This window comes from Aegilops tauschii, chromosome 3 (genome assembly GCF_002575655.3).
Source record: "Aegilops tauschii subsp. strangulata cultivar AL8/78 chromosome 3, Aet v6.0, whole genome shotgun sequence".
In the NCBI taxonomy this organism is placed as follows: domain Eukaryota; kingdom Viridiplantae; phylum Streptophyta; class Magnoliopsida; order Poales; family Poaceae; genus Aegilops; species Aegilops tauschii.
This window is the reverse complement of record NC_053037.3, coordinates 552,147,293-552,151,971: the sequence shown is the minus strand read 5'-3', so window position 1 is coordinate 552,151,971 and position 4,679 is coordinate 552,147,293. Positions and strand designations below refer to the sequence as shown.

The window sequence follows — 4,679 nt, the reverse complement described above, 5'->3', positions numbered from 1 at the left end:
AACAGCTCATGTCTAGAGTGGAGTCTGATCCAGAAGGATAAATAATTACCAGGGAATAACTAATGAATGTGTGCGTTCACGCACATGTCAAATCAATAGGAAAGGAATGGCAATCTCAAAGGAGTTTAATGAATATTGTTAGACATATGGAATTAACCATAATGCAAGACGATAAGGAAGAACATGAGCAATAAGCTACTAAGGATTATCGGAAGATCAAATAGTATTCCAAAAAAATTGTGAAACACATGAACAACTACGGATGACCGGATCCCCGGTAAGTGTGAGGAATTATTCGCAAGGGCTTTCATGTGTTAAGGAACTGCAGGGCAGTAAGCATAAAGGATTCTCGGAACATCGGCGAGTATCTCAGCATCCTATAATAACAAGAGCAACTCGGGATGAAGGTATGAACGGCAATTGTAGGTCGTTATCCATAGGGGTTGACGGTGGAAGTGAATCAAAAAAGCGATGAGCACAAGTTCTCGAGCGAACATCACAGAGTATCTTCGAAGTCTTCTGGTGAAGTAGGCGATCATCTGGAATGAAGGGGCTCCCCGGGAGGAAGTAGTTGTGAGAACCTAGTGTTAGAGTTAGTAAAATCGTTTAACCCGAATAGAAGAGATATCAGAGTCTCAGAGCATAGACGAGGAATAAAAGATCCTAACATCACCCAATGGCGGCGTGGGCCCGTAAGACACACAGCCAGGTTAGTAAAAGATTTTTTGTAGTGACTAGACTCAACTTCGTCCAAGGAGTTGGAAAGGGGGTTCCTACAGGCAGTCGGCTCTGATACCAACTTGTGACGCCCTCGATTCAATCATACACTAATCATACATGCAAATGTGTACGATCAAGATCAAGGACTCACGGGAAGATATCACAACACAACTCTAGACACAAATTAAAATAATACAAGCTTTATATTACAAGCCAGGGGCCTCGAGGGCTCGAATAGATAAGCTCGAAAACACAAGAGTCAGCGGAAGCAACAATATCTGAGTACAGACATAAGTTAGACAAGTTTGCCTTAAGAAGGCCAGCACAAAAGCAACACGATCGAAGAGGCAAGGCCTCCTGCCTGGGAGCCTCCTAACTACTCCTGGTCGTCGGCGGCCTCCACGTAGTAGGAAACATCGGCGGTGGCATCTGGCTCCTGGGCTCCGACATCTGGTTGCACCAACCGAAAAGGAGAAGAAAGGGGGAAAAGGGGGAGCAAAGCAACCATGAGTACTCATCCAAAGTACTCGCAAGCAAGGATCTACACTACATATGCAACATTATCAAAGGAAGGATGTATATGTGGACTGGGCTGCAGAAATGCCAGAATAGACAGAAGGCCTAGTACTATCGAAGACTAGCATCTTCAAGCATCTTGCAGCATCAGAAGAGGTAAGAGTAGCATAAAGTAAAGTAGTAGCAGTGTTATCAACCTCGGCCGGAGATCCTTTCTCGACTCCCTGCGAGAAAGCAATCCCAGAGCCATACTATCCAGTTATCATCACAATCCATTACTCATCACAAGTATCCAGTTCTAGTTGTATCGATCGGGATACAACTCCAAGTGTCCGTTACCGTAGGACAGGCTATCGATAGATGTTTTCTTCCCTGCAGGGGTGCACCAACTTAGCCACCACGCTCGATTAACTCTGGCCGGACACACTTTCCTGGGTCATGCCCGGCCTCGGCCAAACAATACGCCGCAACCCGACCTAGGCTTAATTGAGAGGTCAAGCACGCCGGACTAAACCTATGCCCCCAGGGGTCATGGGCCATCGCCCCGGGAACTCCTGCACGTTGCGTGGGTGGCCAGTGAGCAGACCTAGCTACCTCCTTAAAAAAGGCGGGAGCTTACCAGTCCAACCCGGCACGCGCCGCTCAGTCACATGACGTCTATTAAGCTTCGGCTGATGCATACGACGCAGAACGCCCATACTATGCCCACGTGATGGTTAGTGCTATCAGGCTAGAGGCCCCTCGGATCAAATATCCAAATCGTAGTGGATTAGGAGCACGCGGTAACAAGCAGAGACTCACGAAAGATGTGACCCCGTTGCCCCGTCTCGAGGACTTGCGGCAAGGGCTAAGAATGCCCGGCCACGCCTCGTAAGTATCTCGCGGGCACCCTCCAGGTCAACCCGTCTCCACATCACTCGCGGGTACCCCTCAGGGTCGACCCGTCCTTCCAAGAAACAGCTGTAAAGTCCAAGTATCCGTGTGTCCAAACATCAAGGGGGAAACCCGAGGAATCACCCCCGGTGAATTCCACTCGATGTAATCATCAAGGTGAACGTAAGAGGAACCACCCCCGAGGTTCACACTTGAGGGGTTGCACGACCGAGTCGTATCGGAAGTGGTTAAGGAGGAATCACCCTCGATGACCACAACCGAATAACTACACTACAGGGTTAACATCAGAAGTGCTGTAGAGGTCTCACCCTCGGCACTCGATAGTAACCCAGTAGTGTCGAGCAACTAAGGGGAAACTGATGTGCGGTGTCGGGGCCTGGTCTTCGATCCCGTTGATCGGGTCTTCAATGATGAAGCAGGGGCAACAAGGACAAGGTGGGGGTCACTGATGGATCACTAACCAACCTATACTAAGCAGTTTAGGATAAGCAGGTAGGTCACATTAAGCAGGTTACAAAAGCAGGCTATGCATCAGAATAGGAACAATCAATTACAGTAGCAAAATCTAATGCAAGCATGAGAGAATGGAATGGGCGATATCGGGATGATCAAGGGGGGGGGGGGGCTTGCCTGGTTGCTCAGACAAGGAGGGTCGTCAGTGACGTAGTCGAACATAGTGGCATCGGCAGCCGCCTCGGGGTCTACCGGAAAGAAGTAACGGAGAGGGAACACAATAAATAACAGAGCAATCAAAGCATCTTAAAGCATAACATGGGAAAATGCGGTGCTAGGAGCGATCTAACGCGGTGCTAGGTGATACAGACCAAGAGGGAAAACATCCGGGAATGTTTTCCCGGTTCCGGACGTCTGCCAGACAAATGAACCGGAGGGGAAAGGTTCGAGGTTTGTTAAGCTAGGGACGTGTGGCGGACAAACGGGCTGCTTATTCGGATTCGTCTCGTCGTTTTGAGCAACTTTCATGTATAAAGTATTTTAATCTAAGCTACGGATCATTTATTATGATTTTTCAAAGAAATTCAAAAAAATAACAGTAAATACTTTTGCCACCTAGGGCAGTGCTAGCCAGAGTGCATGACAAGTGGGGTTATTGAGCAGAGTTGACCCAGTCAATATTTGACTAGTCAACAGATGAATAGTGCAAGTGGGTCCCATGTATCATTGACTTAGGCATTTTTTTAAACTTGCTTTTTCGTTAAACTAACAATAGGTCCACATGTCATCTGCTATTAGACTAACTTAGCACTACTTTACTTCTAATCTAAACTAGTCCTAATTAAAACAAGGGCCGGCCACACACGGCTGTGGCAAAGGCAGCCACACACACACATAGAGCACGCAACAGCAAAACAGAGCAGCAGTAGCGGCAGAGCAGTAGCAACTAGCGACAGTGGCAGTAGTAAGAAGAAGCAGCGGCAGGGATTAGGAGCAGTAGCAGCCAACAGCAATGAGCAGTAGCAGGGAGTAGCATCAGCGGCGGCACGAGCAGCAACAGAGCAGTCGGCGCGCGCAGCAAGCGGTGAGGAGCAGCCGAACGCAGTAGATCGCCAGCAGCAGGCACGCGGGCGTGGGCGCGCACGCACGCACAGCTGGCGTGCGGGCGGGGAGCGACGGGCGCGAGCGGGCAGGTCCTAGGTGCGGCCGGCGCACGCGCCGACAGCGCAGGGGCGAGGCCAGGAAGCCGGAGGCGCGCGAGAGTGCGGCCACGGGCGCGGCGGCCGCGAGCTCGCCCGGAGCTCGGGCACGGTGATGCAACGGCCTACGACGATGGATTCGACGGTAGGAAAGGGGAATCGGTGTAGGGGCTCACATTGGTACGGCTGGGGAGGTCAGTGAGGTTGGGGGAGCACCGGAGGCGGCGAATTGAGCGGCGAGGTCCGGCGGGGCAGAGGTTGAAGACGGCGTCGACGAGCTTGATGTGAAGGCGCTGGGCTCCAATGGGCGACCTCAGGCGATGGAGACGACCGTGGTGGAGCCCCTGGTCGCCTTGGCGCGGGTCCAGGTGGATGCGGTGGGCGACAACGACGGTGGCGCGGCAATGTCAGTGGCGGACGAGCTCGAGATCGAGCGAGAGGGCGAGAGGCGAGGGGGAAAATGTCCTAGGGTTTCCAGCGAGAGGGAGGCGGGGCCCTTGTAGGCAAGGGAGGGAGGCTGTGGATGGCCTCCACGCAAGGCACGGCGCGGCCATGGCCTGCCGATGGGTGCCACAACCCCCTTGCCTCCCTGTAGCAGGAGGTTGGGGATGGCAGGGGTGGGCTGGACCTGTTTTTGCTTCTAGCTAGGCCAAGGCCCAGTGGGACAGGGGGTGGACTGTAGGTTTAGGTCCATAGGGAAAAGAGGGGGGGGGGGGGGGGGGCTTTTCTCCCTTTTTTAATAAAAGTGCTAGTGTTTCCTATTTAGTTTATATAGTAATTGATTATTGTCGGAGCTCAAACTATGCACAAAAATGCTACGCAATATTCTAGGGCTGCACAAAAGTTTTCGAGGCATTTGCAAAGGTTGAGAAGATTTGCTTAATTGAAAAGGCCAAT

At 51.5% G+C, this 4,679-nt stretch overlaps 1 long non-coding RNA gene across 1 annotated transcript; it reads right to left on the bottom strand.

Moving 5' to 3' along the window:
* Positions 1-878: 878 nt before the first annotated feature.
* On the bottom strand, positions 879-4,336 carry LOC141021048 (uncharacterized). The gene is made up of 3 exons (XR_012181048.1): positions 3,959-4,336; positions 2,761-2,831; positions 879-1,170 (listed from the first exon to the last, which is right to left on the bottom strand). It is a non-coding gene; the product is annotated as an uncharacterized lncRNA (long non-coding RNA).
* Positions 4,337-4,679: the final 343 nt, after the last annotated feature.